Source organism: Hippopotamus amphibius, chromosome 16 (genome assembly GCF_030028045.1).
Source record: "Hippopotamus amphibius kiboko isolate mHipAmp2 chromosome 16, mHipAmp2.hap2, whole genome shotgun sequence".
Taxonomy (NCBI): domain Eukaryota; kingdom Metazoa; phylum Chordata; class Mammalia; order Artiodactyla; family Hippopotamidae; genus Hippopotamus; species Hippopotamus amphibius.
Window position 1 is genome coordinate 13,125,291 of NC_080201.1, and position 22,065 is coordinate 13,147,355.

The 22,065-nt window shown below is 46.3% G+C and overlaps 1 protein-coding gene across 1 annotated transcript in view; it reads right to left on the minus strand.

Annotated features, from left to right (window-relative positions):
- The window catches only part of PDPR (pyruvate dehydrogenase phosphatase regulatory subunit), a 90,361-nt gene extending 72,644 nt beyond the window's left edge, over positions 1-17,717 (minus strand). The window contains exons 1-3 of the mRNA XM_057712115.1: positions 16,084-17,717; positions 13,347-13,480; positions 805-906 (exon numbers count right to left, since the gene is read on the minus strand). The gene's annotated coding sequence lies outside the window, so the exon portion shown is untranslated. The remainder of the gene's footprint in view (positions 1-804; positions 907-13,346; positions 13,481-16,083) is intronic.
- Positions 17,718-22,065: the final 4,348 nt, after the last annotated feature.

Consider the following 22,065-nt stretch of genomic DNA (forward strand, 5'->3'; position numbering starts at 1 on the left):
GCAGCATATTCACAATAACCAAAAGGTAGAAACAACCCAAATGTCCATCCATGGATGAGTAGCTAACAAATCATGGTGTATACAAGCAGTGGAATATTATTCAACCATTAAAAGGAATGAAGTACTGATACATGCTACCAGGTGGATGAACCTTGAAAACATTAAGTGAAACAAGCTAGTCACAAAAGATCACATGTTGCATGACTCCACTTATCTGAACTACTCAGAAAAGGTAAATGCACAGACACAGACTGATGGTTGCCAAGGGAAACAGGAAAATGAGGCTATGGGTTTTATTTTGAAATGATAAAAATGTGTTGGAATTTAGGTAGAGGTGGTGGTTGCACAATACTGTAAATGTATTAAATGCCACTGAATTGGTTAACTTCATGTTATTCAAATGTCACTTCAATTTTTTTTTTTAAAAGGATAATGGTTGGTCACAGGATCCCAGGGAGAGTGAGAGAGCCACGTGGGGGGCTTACGTAGCCAGAAACAGTGCTCCAAATTCTGCTGCAAAGCCCGTCTGGGTAGACTCCCATGCCACTGCTGCCAGGCACAGGAAATGCAGAGCCTACTCCGACGGCAGTGACACAGGAACCACTTTTATGGCAACGAAGGCTGGCAATCCAATGCCCTTCTGAGCCTCTATCACCCCAGACACCAGATTCCCATTTAGCTGCAGCCTCTCCCATCAGCACTACGGCGCTTCCCTTGCCAATGTGTTTCTCAATGCCTCAGCAAAGGACGCACTTGGGGCCATCTCAGGGTTCACAGGTAGGGGTGGCAGTGGGTAGGTCCTACCTGAAAAGTCCATCGCAACATTCTCATCTAGAGGTGAGGCAGCCGAATGCAGCAGTTCGCCGTGTTGGTCCACAGGTCAGCAGCATCCACAGCACCTGGGAACTCGATAGAAGAGCAGATTTTCAGCTGCCTCAAACCTCATCTGTTTTAACAAGACCTCCAGCCACTTCAGATAAGGCTCAGGTGTGAGAACCACTGGCCGAGGCAGTAGTCTGGGTCTAAAGTCAGGCCACCCGATCACTCATTATTAGAGAAATGCAAATCAAAACTACAATGAGGTACCACCTCACGCCAGTCAGAATGGGCATCATCAAAAAATCTACAAACAATAAATGCTGGAGAGGGTGTGGAGAAAACGGAACCCTTCTATACCGTTGGTGGGAATGTAAATTGGTACAGCCACTATGGAGAACAGTATGGAGATTCCTTAAAAAACTAAAATTAGAACTATCATATGATCCAGCAATCCCACTCCTGGGCATATATCTGGAGAAAAACATAATTCGAAAGGATACATGCACCCTGATGTTCATTGCAGCATTATTTATAGTAGCCAGGACATGGAAACAAGTTAAATGTCCATCGACAGAGGAATGGATAAAGAAGATGTGGTACAATGGAATATTACTCAACCATAAAAAAGAATGAAACAATGCCTTCGCAACAACATGGATGGACCTAGAGATTGTCATACTGAGTGAAGTAAGTCAGACAGAGAAAGACAAATATCATATGACATCACTTATATGTGAAATCTAAAAAAACAGAACAAATGAACCTATTAACAAAACAGATATTGAGTCACAGATGTAGCAAACAAATTCAAGCTTACTAAGCAGGAAAGGGGCAGGGAGGGATAATTGGGAGCTTGGGATTGACATATACACACTACTATATATAAAATAGATAACTAATAAGGATCCACTGTACAGCACAGGGAACTCTACTCAATACTCTGTAATGACCTATATGAGAATAGAATCTAAAAACGAGTGGAGCATCTAAACCTCATTTGTTAACTAAGTATATGTATAACTGACTCACCTTGCTGTACGGCAGAAACTAACACAACATTGTAAATCAACTACACTCCAATAAAATAATTAATTTAAAAAAAAGTCAAGCCACCTGAATTTGAGGACAGGCTCTGCCACTTACTAATTGTGTGACTTTGGGCAAGTTATGAACACCTAGGGGGACCCATTATCCCAGTCTGCCTGGGACTGTCCTGGTTTTAGCACTCAAAGTCCCACGTGCTGGGAAACTTCTCCATCCCAGACAAACTGGGACAGTGGTTGCCCTAAAACTTCTCTCTGCCTCATGATCATCTCCTGTAAAATGAAGATAATAAAATGAGTTAATACATTAAAGTGTCTGAAACAGAGCCTGGAGAGAGTAAACACTGATGAATGTCAGCTCCACTGAGCCCGTACCTTCATTTCTCAATTCCTCCATCAGCATTAGACCATCTAAACCTCATTTGTTAACTAAGTATATTTGTTAAATAAATGAAATGCTTAAAACTGTCCCTGGCACAAAGTAAATGCTAAGTTTTAGCTATTCTTATTCGTATTATTATTCTTACTATCTTTTAGCTAATATTATTTGGCCACAGTTGAGTCCAGGTTTTAAGTGACCATCAGAGCAAACAACTAGAACCATCCCAGCCACTCAAGGTAGCCCCGTAGAATTCTAAATACCAATACATTCAACCCCATCTAACATTATTTTCTTTCTTCCCCACTCTCCACCCTCAGAATCTATTCTTAGATCATTTTGTAGGTTTTTGCCAATATAAATTAGCAAAATCTCATGGTTCTTTTGGTGTTTCAGTGGACTTGAAGTCATTGGCCCCCTGAGGCCTGTGCGATATGACTTGTTATTTAAGTCTGGAGAAAATGAGGGGTGATGGGGCAGGACACGCAAGGGGTCTCCTTCAGGGCAAGATCATCACAGAGTGTATTTTTTAAGGAAATGCTAGCTGCTAGCCTGGTTGCACATGTGCAATGGGGGAGGGGAACCCAGGCTGAGCAAGGCCCTACCACCCCAGCACATGGCTTCCCAGCTCACCCAGGGCTTTGGCATTCAGGTGGCCAACCTGGGAAGCAGGAGGGCAGATGGTCACTTGGAGGATGCTATGGGTCAGCCCTGGAAGTGGTGCACATGCCGCCGTCCCACTGCCACTGGCCACACCTCAGCCATGCAGCACACCAACTGCAAGGGAGGGTAGGCAACTCCACCTAGATGTGCATTCAGGAGGGAAGGGATCTGCGTTTGGCAAACAGCTAGTGAATTTCTGCCACCAGGACCTTCAGAATGACCAAGAAGAGTCACTCTGGCTGGCAAGGGAGCCTCTGTAGGGTGGGGGTCCTGAGTCTTCCACACCTTTCTGCAGAGCCCCATTCTAATCGCCTCTGCTCTCCACTCTCCACTCTTTCCCAATTAGAGACCCAGAGAGGGTGTGAAGCCACCTGACGGTGTCATTTTATAGCCATTGATTAAGCCTTAAGTTTGGGTTGTAACTCTCTCAGCCTTGCAGCCACAAGATATAAAAATTCCCTGACTTTCTAACCATGACTTGAGCCGAGAATTTGGACTTTGATCTTGTCTTTCTTTCCTTTACGCTGTTGGTGCTATTAGCACAACACCCTGCCCAATAGCCTTTGACTTCAGGGTAATCTTTATATTCTTTTATGGCAAGAGCCACCAGGTCCCGAAAGCCTTGCCCTTGACGGGCGCTTTGTTCTGGGGACCACAGGATTAACTGTCTCGCCATGGCATGCCGTGGGCTGCTGGTGTCCTGTCCCTTAATACCAGCTGGATTTTCACTGTCCTCTGGCCACTTTCCAGGCTTCCATCACCCCCATTTCCCACAGTTCTTCTTGTTCCGTCCACTTCTAGCCCTACTTTTGTGTCAATCAACGTTCTTAGCTTTAAGCAACAGAAACTGAGTCTGGTGACTCTAAGCAGAAAAGGAATTTGTCCAAGATGCTGGTTAGTTCCCAGGAGTTCTGGAAGCTTGGAGGATCTGATCTGGTAGAGTCCCCACTGCCTCTGCTAGGCACAGATGCCACAATGGGCAGCACCAATGAGGGATGGAGGTGCCACCACCTTTGAAAGCTGGATATAGCTGCTGCCACTGCCACCATCAATTGCTGAGATGAGCTCCTCCCACTGGCAGCTTTATCCTGAAGTTGGGCATGTGGCTCTGATTGGAGGGGCCAAGTCATGTGCCCAGGCCCTCGCTGCAAGGGAGGTTGGGAAAGGGAGGGAGAAAGGAGCATTTTCAGCTTCTTTCAAGAGAGGCAGGCTCTGTCTTAAAGCTGGGGGATATCTCTAACACAGGAATGGGACTCTGATGTGGGACGGCCAAGAGAATGACTCAGGTCCATTGCAAGAAGACACCTGGTGCACCTGGGGCCCTGGCCTGCAGCACTGGCCTTGTCATCTCACGCTCTAACCAGGGACTTCGCCAGCCCTTGGATTCTGTGCAGGGTAAGGAAGGTAATGGAGCATCCCTGTGCAAAGGCAGTGTGGCCTGGAGGTGCTGACAGAATCGGGCTATGCTTGTAGCTGAGCCCACCAGTAAGTGTCTTTCAGTAAGTCCTCTAACTTCTTGAAACACTTAGTGGTTGCGAGGCAGGTGACTGAGATCTCATTACTCCTCTCAAGAGGCTCTCCACATGACCCTGGGCACATTCAGTAGCCTTTCTGTTAGACAGGGAGCATCTACCCTGCAAGGCTGTTGTGAGGGTTAAATGAGATGATGGATGTAAAGCTTGTAGCACAATGCCTGGCAAATAGCTGGCATTCAATCACTGTTAGCTGCTGATTGCAACTTTAATATTGGGGATGATACAATTACCCTTTTCTTTCTTCCTGGGAGCTCTATGAAAATAAGTGAACTATTTTGCATCCATCTCATGAATCCAGGGTGAATGTGTCTGGGAATCAGCTCAGGGAGCTCTGGGGACCAGTTGTTCAATATGGCCACCCCTTCTGCTCCTCTCCTTTTTCCTTATTCTTGTCCTCCGTCAGCTTGGCCTCCCTGTTTCAGCCTTCTTCTTTCTTCCCACCTGACTGCCAACCTCCCCATCCTTGCATCATCTGCTGTCACTCATTATGACTTCCATTCATTAACTGTCCTACCCATGTTCCGTGCAGTCAAGCACTCACAGCCTGGGGGAATGCAAGAGGGTGTCCCTTAGGAAATCTGTCTGGGAGTCTTTGTGAGAGATGAATATGAAGCAAAGACCTCCACCCCATTTCCTGGTTCCTGGCCCCTATGATGGTTAATTTTACGTGTCTTAATTGGGCCATGGGATACCCAGATACTTGGCCAAATATACTGGATGAGTCTGTGAAGGTGTTTTTGGATGAGATTAACATTTGAATCAGTGAACTGATAAGTTTCCTTCTCTCATAATAGATTGAGTAATGCAGATAAAAGCATTTGGTCTTTCCAAGAAGAGGGAGAAGACAAGGGAAGAAGTAACATCAGGAAAGAGTGTACAGGCTGTTCTGGTCATCTTGGGAAAGCTGTCTCTTTCAGCTGCTGTCTGCTTCAATTCCTGGTGAAATTTGATTCAGAGGTCTTTAGCGCTTGATTATATAGGACTGGATGTCAGTTGGAGCCTTCTTTAACTGTAAGGTGTGTACCCAAGGCTTGAGTCTCACGTTTGGCTACCATCTGAGTAGTGAGAAGGACCTGGATAGTCTCTTCCAAGGATGTTTAAGGGCAGTCTTTGTTCTTATTAATTTCAAATCAGAAGGGTAGGAGAAAATTGGAGACATTCATTTGGAAATTTGTAGCCAGATATTTGGGGAAACTGGAAGTCTTTAGAATCCAGTTCAGCTTACAGGCGTACAACAAAACCTTCGAAACTTATCATTAACAAGACAAGAATCTAATATCTACAAAGCTTCAAATACAATTTCTCTTTCAATAATTATCCCTCTTTCTATCAAAGACGATCAGAGTAAAACTTATTTGTAGTAAAATTTGACCTGATTATTTACATAAATACAGCAAGAATAGTGATTGACCATATAAGCCCCATTTTTTGGCTGCGCAGCTTGAGGAATCTTAGTTCCCCAATCAGGGACTGAAACCGGGCCTTTGGCAGTGAAAGCACGGAGTCCTAACCACTGGACTGCCAGGGAGTTCCCTCAAATAAGCCCTTTTTTAAGATTACTTTGCTGGAACCTTGTAAGCAGGTACTAGGCTGATTTTTCCAAACAGTTCCTTAAAATTGTCTGGTCATACCTGAATCTATGCATCTCTATCTTGAATCTGATAACCCAGTCAAAGCCTTGGTCATATAGCCAATATTTCCAATTGTTTTCTATTACAAGAGTATCGATTCCTATTGGTTGAACTTATGCAAATACATACATTGTCATGAAAAATAAGAATATTTAATAAGAGTTTCCAAATTCTGGAGGAATCAATTAGGGAGAAAAAAATAAATGTTTCTTCTTTGTTTACAAAGGCATATTTTACCAAATTGCTGTAAGTCATAGATGCTGAAGAGAAGTTGCCTTAAATCTGGCAAAGTGAAACATTGGAGAACCAGCATAAAAAGTCATTAAAAGTTACAATCATCCTCATTAGTTAATTTAGTCTCCTGTGATTAATTCTTATTGATGTTGATCTTGGGTTAGCAGCTTTATGAAACAATCAGTTTTTCATAACAGTTTTAGAAGTTTTTACCAGTTCAGCATTATGACCTTTTATCTTTTTAAAAAAATATTTATTTATTAATTTGGCTGTGCCAGGTCTTCATTGTGGCACGCAGGGTCTTCGTTGCCACATGTGGAATCTAGTTCCCTGACCAGGGATAGAACCCACTCCCCCTGCATTGGGAGTGAAGAGTCCTAACCACTGGACCACCAGGGAAGTCCCTTCAGCATTATAATCTTTTTTTTTTTAAGGGATCTTCCTGGAGCAGGGATCGAACTCGTGTCCCCTGCATTGGCAGGCGGATTCTTAACCACTGTGCCACCTAGGGAGCCCTAGCATTATAATCTTAAAGTTATCAGAAACCTACATTCTAGGGAACTGCTGGTGGTCCAGCAGTTAGGACTCCGCACTTTCACTGCAAAGGCCTGGGTTTCCATCCTGCATCCCACAAACGGCAGAGCCAAAAGGAAAAAAAGATAAAAAAGTAAAAATTGTGAATCACTATGTTGTATACCTGTAACGTATATAATATTGTGCATCAACTATACTTCAATTTTTTAAAATTTTTTAAATAAAAAATAAGAAGAGCTTTTCTGAGTAATCAAAGATCTCAATAAAGACAAAACACAGAAACTAATAGTTTCTTAGGCAGATTACATAAAAGACAAAGAAATTTTGTTTTCTTAGAAAAACCAAATTCTAATTTTGCACCAGTGTAGTTTTGATGTTCATTTTAATTAAATTTATTTTACTTTTAGCCAGCTTGACTATACATTAAAATTCCTTTTCAAAGATTCCTTTTCTATAACTTGTTACCATTCAACTTTGTTCTATCTTTTTTTTTTCTGCTGACAATTTCAGCTTCAGTAGTTCAAATGTTATTGTCTCAATTTCAAATCTTATCAAGAAAAGAAATGATGGAAGTCAGTTGTTATAGAATAATTACAGATTTACTTTTAGAGGATTGCATACATTAAATGATAACTCCTTCCACATAATATAGTTAAAATAAACCATATGCTTTTTGAAAATTATGGTATGAGATTCACTCATGTCAAAGGTTCATCCTGACATTGCTCTGCTAGACTGTGAATAACAGAACAGGCAACAGCAATAAGATCCCCACATTATTGCAGAAGAAAGTTGCTCTAAGTTGAGTAGCAGAATAAAGATTTGAAAGATGGGACTGACAACCTAGAAATAACTGGGAAGCCACCACCAGAATTTCCAGCCTTGCAAGTAGTTATAAGAAACAGGGGGGCTTCCTAGGTGGCACAGTGGTTAAGAATCCGCCTGCCAATGCAGGGGACACGGGTTCGAGCCCTGCTCCAGGAAGATCCCACATGCCGCAGAACAGCTAAGCCTGTGTGCCACAACTACTGAGCCTGCGCTTTAGAGCCCGTGAGCCACAACTATTGAGCCCATGTGCTGCAACTACTGAAGCCCACGCGCCTAGAGCCTGTGCTCTGCAACAAGAGAAGCCACGGCAATGAGGAGCCCGTGCACCACAACGAAGAGTAGCCCCCACTCACTGCAACTAAAGAAAGCCCGCGCATAGCAAAAAAAAAAAAAAAAGACCCAACACAGCCAATAAAATAAATTAAAAAAAAAAAAAAAAAGAAACAGGGGATGTGGAAGTTCCCTGGTGGCTTAGTGGCTAGGATTCCAGGCTTCTTTCACTGCTGTGGTTCAGGAGAAAAAAAAAAAAAAAAAGGATGAAAAGACCCAGAATTGCCAAAGAAATCCTGAGGGAAAAGAACAAAGCTGGAGGCATAATCCTCCCAGACTTCAGACAATGCTACAAAGCTACAGTAATCAATACCATGCTGTTTTGGTATCTCCCACAAAAACAGATATATGGATCAATGGAACAGAATAGAGAGCCCAGAAATAAACACACACACCTACAGACAGTTAATCTTTGACAAAGGAGGCAAGCATATACAATGGAAAATAGACAGTCTCTTCAGCAAGTGGCATTGGGAAAGTTGGACAGACACCTATAAATCAATGAAGTTAGAACACACCCTCACACCATACACAGAAATAAACTCAAAATGGCTTAAAAACTAAACATGGGGACTTCCCTGGTGGCACAGTGGTTAAGAATCTGCCTGCCAATGCAGGGGACACAGGTTTGATCCCTGGTCCAGGAAGATCCCACACGCCTCTGAGCAACTAAGCCCATGTACCACAACTACTGAGCCTGCGCTCTAGAGCCTGCAAGCCACAACTGTTGAGCCCACGTGCCACAACCACTGAAGCCTGCATGCCTAGAGCTAATGCTCTGTAACAAGAGAAGCCACCGCAATGAGAAGCCTGCACACCACAATGAAGAGTAGCCCCTATTCACCACAACTAGAGAAAGCCCACACGCAGCAACAAAGACCCAATGCAAGCCAATAAAATGAATAAATAAATAAATAAATAATTAAAAGAAAAAAAAGACTTAAACATATCATTCCTAGAAGAGAACATAGGCAAAACATTCTCTGAGAAAAATCATAGAAATGTTTCTTAGGTCAGTATCCCAAGGCAAAAGAAACAAAGCAAAAATAAACCAATGGGACCTAATCAAACTTACAAGCAAAGGAAACACAGCATAGGAAACCATAAACAAAATGAAAAGATAACCTACAGACTGCAAGAAAATATTTGCATGCAATGTGACCCACAAGTACTTAATTTCCAATATACACAAATAGCTCATACAAATCAATATCAAAAGAAAAAAAAAAAACCACCCAATCAAAAAGTGGGCAGAAAACCTAAATAGACATTTCTCCAAGGAAGACATACAGATGGCCAACAAACACATGAAAAGATGCTCAATATCACTAATTATTAGAGAAATGCAAATCAAAACTACAATGAGGTATCATCTCACACCAGTTAGAATCAAAAAGTCTACAAATAATAAATATGGAGAGGGTGTGGAGAAAAGGAAACCTTCCTACATTGTCAATGGGAATGTAAATTGGTGCAGCTACTACAGAAAACAATATGGAGGTTCCTTTAAAAACTATAAATAGAGTTACCATGTGATACAGCAATCCCGCTCCTGGGCATATATCCGGAGAAAACTATAATTTGAAAGTATACATGCGCCCCAATGTTCATAGAAGCACTGTTTATTGATATAATAGCTAAGACATGGAAGCAACCTAAGTGTCCATCAACAGGTGAATGGATAAAGAAGATGTGGTGTATATACAGACAGTGGAATATTATTCAGCCATAAAATAGAATGAAATAATGCCATCTGTGGCAACATGGTTAGACCTAGAGATTATCATACTAAGTGAAGTAAGTCAGAGAAAGACAAATATTATATAGTATCACTTATATGTGGAATCTAAAAAATAATACAAATGAATTTGTTTACAAAACAAAAACAGACTCACAGACATAGAAAACAAACATATAGGTACCAAAGGAGAAGGGGAGAGGGATAAGTTAGGAGTATGGAATTAGCAGATACACACTATCATATATAAAATAGACAAATAAGGATTTGCTATATAGCACAAGGCACTGTATTCAATATCTTGTAATAATCTTTAGTGGAAAAAAAGGAATTTTATATGTAAAAATTAAATATAACTGAATCACTTTGCTGTACACCTGAAATGAATACGATACTGTAAATCAACTATACTTGAATTAAAAAAAAAAGAATGGGGGATGTATATATCAGCTATACTTCAATTTAAAAAATAGAATAAAAAAAAGAAATGGGATATGTTCCTTTAAATAAAGATTACTGGACTTCCCTGGTGGCACAGTGGTTAAGAATCCGCCTACCAATGCAGGGGACTCGGGTTTGACCGCTGGGCCAGGAAGATTCCACTTGCTGCAGAGCAACTAAGCCCATGTGCCACAACTACTGAGCCTGTGCTCTAGAGCCCTCAAGCCACAACTATTGAGCCCATGTGCCACAACGACTGAAGCCCCCATGCCTAGAGCCCGTGCTCCTCAACAAGAGAAGCCACCGCAATGAGAAGCCCACGCTCTGCAACGAAGAGTAGCCCCTGCTTGCCGCAACTAGAGAAAGCCCCCGCTCAGCAACCAAGACCCAATGCAGCCAATAAATAAACAAATTTATTAAAAAATAAATTAATTAAATAAATAAATAAAGATTGCTACCTGGCTGTAAATCTGAAAAGACAAGGCAACAAAGTATGAACCTATCAGTGAATGATTATAGCCTGAACTTGAGGTGTTATCTCTGTGTGTGTCCAGGGCAGAAAGGGGGGTTGTTCTTGTACTGGCCTTTTCAGCTGGCTATGAGACCTTTTTGTTGCTCCATTTACTATGGTATAACAGTAGTTGCTTTCAAATGTGTTGGATCATTCCACAGTAAGATATATGATGGCCCCGCACATACTTACATATATAAAAACATATAACTGAAATAAAAGTTTAATATTAAACTGTGTTTCCTATTTTCAGTGTATGCCATGTGTGCACTCTATTTTGCATCTAATGAAATTATTCTCTCCTATTCATACATAGATAATAAACAAATCTATAATAAATTTATCTATAAATTATAAATAAAATTGAAGATATATATTTCATTTATCTATGTAGATACAGACAAAATATATATTTTCTATCTAAATAAATGTTAATCAAATGCACCAATGGTCTGTGATCACAATTTGAAAAACAAGAAATTACAGTAAGTCCTTACACATTAGGAAACAGCTCTCATGGGACCCCCAATGCTTCTCATCTTCCAAAGGGGTGCCTGCTTTGCTTGCCTTTTCTCAGCGTCAATATACACAGTATGTGTAGAGTTAATTCATGTTTATTACTCTAAGTGTTGTGATATTTCTCTTTGAATCATTTTGTACTTTCAGCTCTTTTTCCTAATTCTTAAACTATTTGTGATCTTTGTTTTCTAATGAAAACTAGGAAGCAGGCAATTGTGAACTGTCATATATTAGTATCCTGTGCTAAACTAGTAAACTTACAAATATATTTCATAATTTCTAGAAGTATTTTCTTTTTTTTTTCTTTTTTTTTTTTTTTTTTTGGCACACGGGCTTAGTTGCTCCGTGGCATGTGGAATCTTCCTGGAGCTGGGATCGAACCCGTGACCTCTGCATTGTCAGGTGGATTCTTAACCACTGTGCCACCTAGGAAGCCCTAGAAGTATTTTCTTAACTGTGTGTAATTTTTTTTAAATGTGGCACAAAACATATTTATTACTACATTCAAATATTCTTTGTCTCCTTGTAAAAATTAAAAAGCCCAAAATAGATAAACTTATGTTTAGCATTTAATGTTTACCTTATTTGAAAATTATTTAGATATTCAATGGATAACCATTATTTAATTTAACTTAGTAGAAAATTTGAACTTATATTTATTTAAAACACGTTTTTTGTAATGTACAACATGATAAATATAATTAACATTGCTGTATATTATATATGAAAGTTGTTAAGAGAATAAATCCTGAGTTCTTATCACAAGGAAAATTTTTTTTCTATTTCTTTAATTTTGTACCTATATAAGGTGGTAGATGTTCACAAAACTTATTGTGGTAATCATTTCATGATATATGTATGTCAAATCATCATGCTGTACACCTTAAACTCATACAGTGCTGCATGTCAATTATATCTCAATAAAACTGGAAGGGAAAAAAACACTTGTTTTTAACAATTATGTCTGGATTAGACATTAAACAACTAACCATCATCTTAAGTTATTTTCCTGCTGACAAACTTTGTAACAGGGACTTCCCAGGTGGTCCAGCAGTTAAGACTCCACACTCACAATGCAGGGGGCCTGGGTTTAATCCCTGGTCAGGGAACTAGATTCTCACATGCTGCAACTAAAGATTCTGCATGCTGCAACTAAGATCCGGTGCACCAAATAAATAAATAAATAGATAAACAAACATTAAAACAAAACAAACAAAAAAACCTTTGAAACAAAGACAGCATGAGCCTATTTGATTAGTAAGCCCAAGCAGAAAAAGCTGCATATTTGCATTACTTCCAATATTGACAACTCTGAAAATATGCATTTTTATTTACATCAACAAACTTAAACTAGCTTTTACTTATCAAAGATTATTCCAGACCACGTGAACTTAAAAAAAAATTTGAGTTAGTTTCTATATTTCTGAGAGTATAATTGATTTATAAATGCTTGATTTTATTTTAAGCCAACTAAATAGAGCTCCTTACAAATTAATTTTGGCAACACCATCTGAAGGTAGAATATTAGATTATAGATATAGGTATATCTACAGATATACATAATATACAAACAGACCTAAAGATCTTATAGCTTTTTTTTTTTAATTTTAGCCTTGCCTCAGGTATAAAACTCAAATCCAAATTACTTTTCTGGCAAATGGAATAAGTTAAGGTTACCTGATCTGATGGCCACAGTTTTCATTAAATATTTTTTTATTCACATGCTGTAAGAATCCTTTTAGGGCCACTTGTTTTTTGTTTTTTTTTTTAAGTTATCTTTTAGAAACATCTGCATACCAATCAAAGAATACATTTTGTTGTTCTGAGAGGTTAGGAATCATTTCTTTTAAGGGTGCCCCTTTGGGTGGACTTATCTAAAACAAAGTTTCCCCAGGCTGGCCATTATAACTCCAAATTCTCTAAAAGTTCATCTGCTTTTCCAGAAAGGCACAAGATGCTGGTCCAAGAACTAGGTGAACCTATCTTGCCTTTGGACTCCCTAAAACACTAGGAATCATGTTTTCCCTGCTTTTGAACAGTAAGGGTGACTTACCAGAAAGTTTTCATGAAAACAGATCCCAATAAAGCTGGAGAGCTCAAAATGCAAAGAGAACAGAGCTCAGATTCAGGAGAAAACTTACCCTCAAATTCCAGGGTTGGCAAGAAAGCAGTGAGCTCAGTGAACTCCATGGGTACCAGCACCTGCTTGCTCACCAGCCTCCAAGTCATTAGAGGGCCTCTCTGGATCCCACTTCTGACACCATGCAATGTCAACCTTTAAAATAAAACAGCCAGTTATTTTACCAGCAAAATAAGTTTATTCAGAAATAACAGAGAATTGCAATTTGGGACAAGCAAGCTATGATGAATCATAGGCAAGCCTGGAGAACAAAGGAGAGAGGCTTGCTTTTATTAGGTTTTAGGGGGAAATTGGGGAGAGTTGTTTTGAACAAAACTTCATTGGAAAAGAACAAGTGTTCAAGGTTGTAGCAGTTTCTCGTTGACTGCAAGTGGTGGTAAGGGAGCTGTTGCTGGGGTAGGGAGGAAACTTTTTTTTATTTTTTAAAGCAAGAGAGGGAATTCTCTGGCAGTCCAGTGCTTAGGACTTTGTGCTTTCACTGACGAGGGCCGTTCAAAGTTCAATTCCTAAGATCCCACAAGCCACATGATGCAGTCAAAAAAAAGAAAGAAAGAAAAGGAGGAGATAAAATCCCCATGCGATTAACGTCCTCCTTTCTCAAAATAATTCTTATTTTCCTTCTTCCTGCTGGTTATACAGGCTGCAATGAACAGTAAATGTGTGCGAGTTCCCTCTTCAGAGCTTCCCAAATCCATTTTAAAGGAGATTTTCTTTATATATTTTCATAGTGCTCGTGCACTGTTGCCCTACATGGTGGACATGGGTGGGTTTTTCTGTCCTTTCTGGCCATTGGAAATATGAAAGTCAAAGAAACAGACAGAAAGCCAGACAACATGGAAGTACCGCTGTTTTCTTGGTGCATGGGTGTTTGTTTAATGTGTTCTTGAGTGGATAAGGCAGGGTCATGAATGGAAGAGAAGGGCTGAGGGTGGGGGTACAGAATCGCCAGCTTCCTCTCAATTGAACACTTGATGTGGATCATCAGTGCCTCAGGGACATTGCTGCTGGTCTCCGCGTTCCTCACCACGAGCAAGCAGGTGCTGGATAAGCGCTCTTGGTGATTGTGTTGCAGGAAGGCTTGTGAGCAGGAAAAGGAGAAGGTTCACATCCGCTACTGTTTAGGCAGCTAAAAGTGGGCCATGGGTGATGATCACCGGTTCAGGAAGAAAGCAGGTGGGCTCAGGGAGGGGCCTCGAAGTCGCGGGTGAAACCCTGGGGTCTGATCCAAACCCACGAGCAAAAGCTGGAGTGGACTGAATGGAGTTCCATTCATTTATTCAGCAGACAGCAACTGAGCACCTACTAAGTGGCCAGGCCCCAAGGAAGCTGGGGGAATACAGCAATAAGCAGACTCCCCTCTGTCTCCCTCGAGCACAGAGCTATGTGCTCAAGGGGTGAACACTGAAGGAGCCCAGAAAGGAGACCATCTGCCCGTGACTGGGCCACAGACAGCCGCCTTGCTCGACGTCTCGGCCCTCCCCTAAATTGGGTTCAGCTGACGCTTGACTCCCCTGCCGCCACGGGAGAGGGCAGCGGGGTGTCCTCGCGCCAGCCCAGGAGGGCTGCTTGCTTCGCTTCTCACTTAGAGCCACCCTGGCCGTTTCAGACGCAGCCAGCCCAGGGGCTTAGACCAGAGGCAGCTGTGGGGCGTGGGCCTGGCAGCAGGCAGGCCTGTGGGCGGGCAGACAGGCAGCAGGAGGACACTCGAGAGTTAACCCGACCAGGGCTGCGTGTCTCCTCGGAGGATCACGGACTTCCTCCCCTCCTGACTTTTGACGGTACCACCCCCAAATTCCAGGGCCTGGGTGACAGGGTTGATTCCTGCGGTCAGTTTGGGGAAACACTAGTGCAGCCTCCTCACCCTCGGGGGTTTTTTGTTTTGAAGTGAGCCAAAGGGACCGTGTGTCTCAGCACCATGGTCCCCTGAGGATGGAGACGGCCCCTCTGGAGCCGGAGCCCAGCTCTCAGTAGGTGGGCCCAGGGTCCAGAGGCCAGGCCGGGCTGCCCACTGACTGGGGACGGGCACTCCACGGCACTGCCTCTCAGGGGGCACTGCCCTCCACCTCAGAGCTGAGGAGCAGGGAAGGGCCGGCCAGGAGGCAAGCGGGGCCCATGTGCACTTGGCCCCGTCCTCCCACACGCCTCCCTCCCACCCTCCTGCTCTGTCCCACTCTCTGGCTCTCTCCTCAGATCCAGACATGGCTCGGGAGCCCAAGCCCGGCCCTGCCCGGCCAGGCCAGAAGAGGCCATGGGGCACAGCCATCTCCTGGTAAGTCTGTCTGGGGTTGCCTGCGGGGAGGGAGTCTGATCGCCAGCTTGTTTGGGGCTCTGGGCTCCCCGGGACAGAACGAGGACCCCAGGGGGCTTGCTCAGTGTGCTGTCCACCCAGCCGGCCAGGCTGCACGTCCTACTCACTGTGGCACTGAGGAGGTCCTGTCTCCCTCGGCTGCAGGTTTTGTCTATAAACTGGGAGGGTCGACCCAGCTCATCCCAAGGACCCTTCCAGCTGACACAACGCAGCCCCCATCCTGCTGGTGGTGCCCCCTCCTCTCGCCTGGACCTGGGGGTGTGGGTCCTCCAAGGGGATCCTCACCTGTGGGGTACTTGGGGGCTTTTTCTGAGTATACATGTTTGGGAAGTAGAAAATGGGAACCTTTCTGGATGAAATCTTCCCTCTAACGTGGGAAGCTTCAAGGAATTTGAAAGAAACCTTCAAACATTTTCAGAAAGGAACTCACCAGCCTGTGGCAGCCGACGTGCCGTTTTCACAGGTGGATCGACGGTGTGTGTGAACCGTTCGCCCCTTCGTCCCTTCAGCTGGGTGTTTTGATGCCTGCAATCAGCTCCTGGCCTGCCTGTGGGCCTTTGGGTGGTTTCTGTCTCGCCGGTGGGTGAGGCGGGGAGGCAGTGGGGCAGGTGGCTGCTGTCAGGTACAGCACTGTGTAAACAGCCTGGTGCCGAAGGTTCTGGTTTCGTTTGGGTCTCATCTCCTCGGAAGTGCGATGGCAGGGGCTGGGTAGGGGCCGCTGTAAGAAGCCTCTGCACCTCCAGGTTGACCTCGAGAGAGAGATTAAGCCACAGCCGGAGGGTCCACATCACCGCTGCCGGCGTGGACTGCTTTTTCATTGCGTTCTTTTGGGCTGATGAGTAGATGTGTACTCGTAGTTTTTTAAACTTGCGTTTCTTCAGTGATGCAGAACTGCATATGCAGTGTGTTGGTTTGCCTCGAGTCTCTTGTGTGAGACCCTTAGGGGGTTGATACGGTTTGGTAAATATCTGTCTAATGGGAGGCAAGTGGTTCCTTCCCATAGTTCTCTGCCATGTTCTTCACATGGCCGCTTTGAGGCTGGGTTAACCCTTCCTCAGTTCTTCAGTTCCAGCTGCCATCTTCAATTTCATGTCCCCCCAACCCCCTTGCCTAGCAGGCTTGCACCCTGTCCTCTAGGTGCAGGTGGGAGAACAGGGAAGCCACGGGGAGTGATGCTGACTGTCCTGCAGGAGCTCAGACCCAGAGGGGTGCTGGGCTTTCAAGGCCTGGGGCAGGGGTGGCCTCCATAAGACCCGTGTGTCCCCAGGGGACTCCAGTGGGGAGAATGAAGCGCTTCTCCGGGGACTAGGGCAGCATGTCTGGGGCCGCAGACCCCTCGGGAGAGTGTCCCGAAGTAGGGTGGTTCGGGGATGCGATTCTGGAGGCCCCTGAGTTGCCGGATGACTTCTCCATGAGAACTGGTCAAGTCTGCGCCATGTGCCTTAGGTCTCAAAATGGCATCTGTCAACCTGTAGGGAAAGGTGTGTGGTGGAAGGATTGCCCCAGGTCTCCTCCCCTCCCCGTGGCCCTGAGGACACCAAAGGAGGTGGCTTGACCTCTGCCCACGGTGCCATTCTGATGGTGCATTTTATTTCTCTTTTTGTGGGAAGTCCCAGCTTGCATACTGTAATCATTAGCCCAGACCAGGGGACAGATACGACTGTACCCCATGTGACCAGGCCATTGCCCCTTAGGAAGAGAGGGTCAAAGCCACACGTCCAGGGCACAGGCCTCAGCCCTGGCTGATGACTGGGGGCAGGGGCAGAGCAGGGATGACCCCAGACCTGTAGGGAGCCTCTACCTGCAGCAAGCAGTAGCAGCAAATACCGCCTAACCTCTAACCCCCAACCTCATCCTGTCTCAGCTCTGGTAGCTCCCAAGTCTGCGCTCAGCAGTCAGTGAATTCCTTTACCATTAATTTTTAGGTACTCTAAAAAAGTCATTTTAGGAAAAACACGTGAGAAAAAAAGGGGTTTTAAAGAAAAGTGTCTCCTTCTTCTGCATTGGCCAGGAATCAAACCTGGGCCTTGCACGTGGCAGGTGAGAATTCTACCACTGGACCACCAACGCTGCCATGGAGCACAGTTCATCAGGGTAGCTCACGCTGTCGGCTTTCGGCCCCTCCCTGTCCCCCCCACCCCACCCCCCAGTTGTGTCTGATCTCCGCCGCGGTTTCAACTCTATCAGGGAGAGGGAGTCCCGGCCAGCCCAACGGGACCCGGACAAGCAAGAACTTTCCCGGAGTGGTCGTGCTCCGCTGAGACAAGTAACCTTGAATTCTGTCCTGGCCCCAGCTTTCCCGACTTGGTCATTGCTGACCCTCAGGAGGCTGTTCCCTGCACCGCGCCCCGGACCCTGACCCTGACCCCGCAGGGCCGAAGGGATGGGTACCTGCCCTCCCGCGCTCCACTGGTTCGCTTTCCTTTCTCCAAGGATGGGTCTCCCACCACCGGAATCAGCACCCCTGCGGCTCCTGGGCCGCCCACTCAGACTTGCTCAGGCCAGAAAGCGGGGGCAGGGGTGGCCGGAAACCTCATCCACAGGCCTGGGGACCTCACAGGATGAAGGGGAAGGAGCCCCCCGAATGTCCCCCATTCAGCTCCAGTGTCTTCCATAGGCCTCGCCCCTCATCGGCTGGGCCTGAGCTGGGGGCGTGGGCACACTGTACCAGAAAGTTATTTCAGAAACTTCACTGCCCCCCAGCCTGCAGCCCTTCTCCTCCCCCTCAACTCCTCACTTACCCCACCCGAAGCCTCAGCCTGCACCAGAACTTCCTGAAGCTGTATCCCCACAGGACCTTCCTGCCCAAGCCAGTTATCCCTCTGCACCCACCTCCCCTTCCCTCCTGGGCACCAGTTCCCTGGAGGTGCATGGTGCATGAGAGCAGGGGTGAGGCCAGGCAGTGAGAGCCTGGGACCTTCCACATTCAGCCTCTCTCCTGGGGCCTGGAGCTAAGGGAAGGTGGCCTGGCCACGGCCCTAACCCTGCCTGTCGGGCCCTGCCAATGCTGGGCCCTGCATCCTGGCGATTCCCACGCAAGGATTAAAGGCTCTCACACCCTCTCCGTGGCTTGGGCCCTGACTTAACTCTTCCCCTTCATCCTTTGCCAGACTAAGAACCAGAATAAGATCAGCAGTGCCTGGGTCAGGCAGAGGAGCCTTTGGAGGGCCCAGATCTGGCGGGCCAGAAGCCTGTGGGCAATTGCCCCCTCCCGCCCCTGGAGCCACCCAGAAGACACCCCTATCAGAGGCCAGCTACGGAAAAGCTGGTTTGCTGCAGTCTCCCAAAGGGACCTTAGTCAAGTCCCTAGTGGCTCTTCTGGTGAAGAATCCTAGGATTCTAAGGAAAAGCTGCATATCTCAGTTTCTCCAAATTAAATTGGAGTCTAGGCAAGGATTCTGGCCCTGGACAGTGACCCTTTCCCCATTTCTCTCTATTGCAACAGCAACCATGACCTGGATTACAAGCTGTACAGGGAAGGTGTCCCCTACAGGTAGGTGGGTGCTGCCCCCTCGGTCCTCTGGGCAAGCAGGTGGGGCTGGTTGGCCTGATGCCCTCTCCGTCCTGTCCACAGGGTGTACGAACACCAGAGGATCCCTCCACTAATCAACCGCGTGCCTATCAAGGTCTGGAGGACCCACATGGGCGCAGGGGTCAAGAGCAACTTCAGTCCCCACAAGGCTCCCAAGAACAGTCAGCTGCCCCCTGAGATAAAGCGTGAGTGAGGGGGTACAGCCCTCACCTGCAGGGCTAGGGGAGAGCTGTGAGACCCTCAGCAGTAAGGGTGGGTTCAGGAGTCCTAGCAGCACTGCCCTCTGCCTCCTGAGCCTGATGGGTAGCAACTCTGGCCCCTCTCCCAGCAGTCCAGACTGAGGAGCTGCACTCCATCAGGGGAGAGCTGAGTCAGATCAAAGCCCAAGTGGACCACCTGTTGGAGAGTGTGGAGCGCATGGACCAGCAGAGAGATCAGCTTCCAGGTCAGGCCCCCCCAAGTGTGGGCCCAGGCCACACTCTTAGCAGGCTCCAGGTTTTCCTACTCCTGAAGGTACCAGGGGCACCTGCGGTCCTGCCTCCGGCTTTCCCTGGCTGCAGGTTTCCTCCTCACTCTCCCTGGAGTGCACTTCCCCCCACTCCCTCTGGGTGTTCCTGTGGCTTGAGGATGCTTTTAGCTTCTAGATTGTTCTGTGACCCACCCCCACCCACAGAGCAGCTGTCTAGAGCCAGAGCAGTGTCCTAGTCCATCCCCATCTTGTCCTCTAGAGCCCTAGGTACCCTAGATCAGTGCTGGGCATCAAGTGGCCTCTTTGAGGTGAGCTGGGGCCTTCAAACACAGCCATTCACCAGTGACTCTCCCTGTACAGGGACACAGGACTGTGAACAGAACAGGGACTCTGGGAGTAAGGGTTCTTCATGCAGAACCACTGAACCCCAGCAAGAGTCCAGGCGCGAGAGGCCCCACCCAGAGGCGGACAGCTCCCAGGAGAACACAGACCTGGAGGAGGCAGTGAGTGGCCTGGCGCCTTCCCTCATCCTCACCCTCCTTGTGTTTGGGTCATTATGGCCTCCCTGTGAGCAAATGGGACTTGGGTTTGTGTGGGGCAACATAGTGGTGGTTGCTAGGAGGCATTAGACTTCCATCACAGACAATGCCCAGAAGATCTGGGTCCTGCCCTGCTTTTTAATCCCCTCTTAATTCGGGCCTGGTCAGCTCAAATGGACCAGGGGATACTACTGGGCAGCTGAACCAGTTCTGGGCTGATATACCATCTCTTCCTGGAAGGTGGGTGGGGAGGGGGCTTTGAGCAGTGTAGAGGGAATATCACAGGTGTGCCTCATGGTCCCAGATCCCCTGCCTGAGAACCATCTGGTAAGCCTGCCCCTGCCCACCTGCTGCCCCAGGGTCTTGGGCTGTCTTGCATTGTACCATGCTCCCCAGGGAGGGTGGAGCACACTGACATTCCTGGACCAAGAATATCCAAACCTGGATCTGATAACAGCCTTGCGTGCAGCTTCAAAGGGCCCAGATATTCCCTGCCCTACTATATCCTCCTCCCCTATTGGTGGTCCCTGTGGTGGGCCAAGCCCCTACTGTTGTTAGGGCCATCTCAGCAAGGCAGGGGCTGCTGGGGGGTTAGCAGTGAGGAGCTTCCTTTCCTCCACTTGCCTAGCTCTGGCCTGTGGGCTCCAGGAGACCCTTACTGATGCCCAAGACTGAATCACACCTAGGAAAAGACTGGGTTAGTGGCGAAAATGCCTTCTTGTCTGGTGGTTCTGGGTTTCCAGGTCTCAGAAAGAATCTACAGTAGGACCAAGATGCCAAAGCTGCCAAGAAAGGGAGGTGGGGGTGAGCCTGGGAGTTGTTAGCAGATAGCCCTCCCTTTCCCAGCCATACCATGCCTCTCAGCACTCTGGGCTAGAATCTTGCTTCTGTTTCTCCTACAGGTGAAGAATCATGCATTAGACCAGGAAGGCAGCCAGTAGAAGGTTGGAACCCCTCCAGGCTCATCAGCTCCAGGCACCTTCCCAAGTGGTTCCTTTCTTTTCCTTTCCTTAAGTAGCTTTTCAAAGGCCTCTCAGTGGCACCCATGCAACCTATTCTGGAGCAAGGGCAATGGAAATGGAGGCATGGCTCAGCCAGACCAGCCAGGAAGCCTAGTGCTGGCTTTAGCTTTGGTCATGTTTCCAGATGACAGTCTAGGGACTGGCAGGGAAGGGAGGAGGCCTGCAACTGCCCAGCACCAACTCACCATCCTCATAAAGCTGAGGGCCACTCTTACAAGGGGCAGCAGCTCTTCTCCCTCTCAAAGCCACCAGTCCTCTCTGGCTGTCAATAGGGTAACCTTTTTATGTGGTTTCTATCTTGTTTCTTGATGATGTGATACTACATATTTCAGACCTGCTTTGGAAATATGTATTATGTCGCCGGGGGGAAATAAAATTTGTATTTTTTCCCCTTGGTCAGGGGTTCTTGGTGTGGTCTCCAAGCCTTATTCTGGTCCTTTGGCTGCCCCAGGCCAGCCCTTACTAGAGAAGCTGAGCAGACCCCTGAGATACACAAGCTCAGAAGTTCAAACCAAGCCAGGGCAGAGAGGGGACCAGGCTGCCCTGCTTTTCTCCATCCAGACCTGAGCACAAACCTGCAGGGCTCAGGAGCCACAAAAGGATGATCCTACCCTTGTGGTCACAGGCCAGTTCTGCCCTACAGAATGGCCAGACTCCATCTCCAATATGCAGAAACTCACTCTTGGCAGTTCAAGTGCCCTCTCCCAGGAGCCAAGACTGGACCAGGGACTCCAGGACACATTTAAGATAATGTTGTCCCAAGCCCTTGACACCAGGAGTCTGAGAACACACTACCCAGCTCAGAAGAGACTTGCTCTTTTAAATCCTGTACCAAGAAGAACAGAAAAAA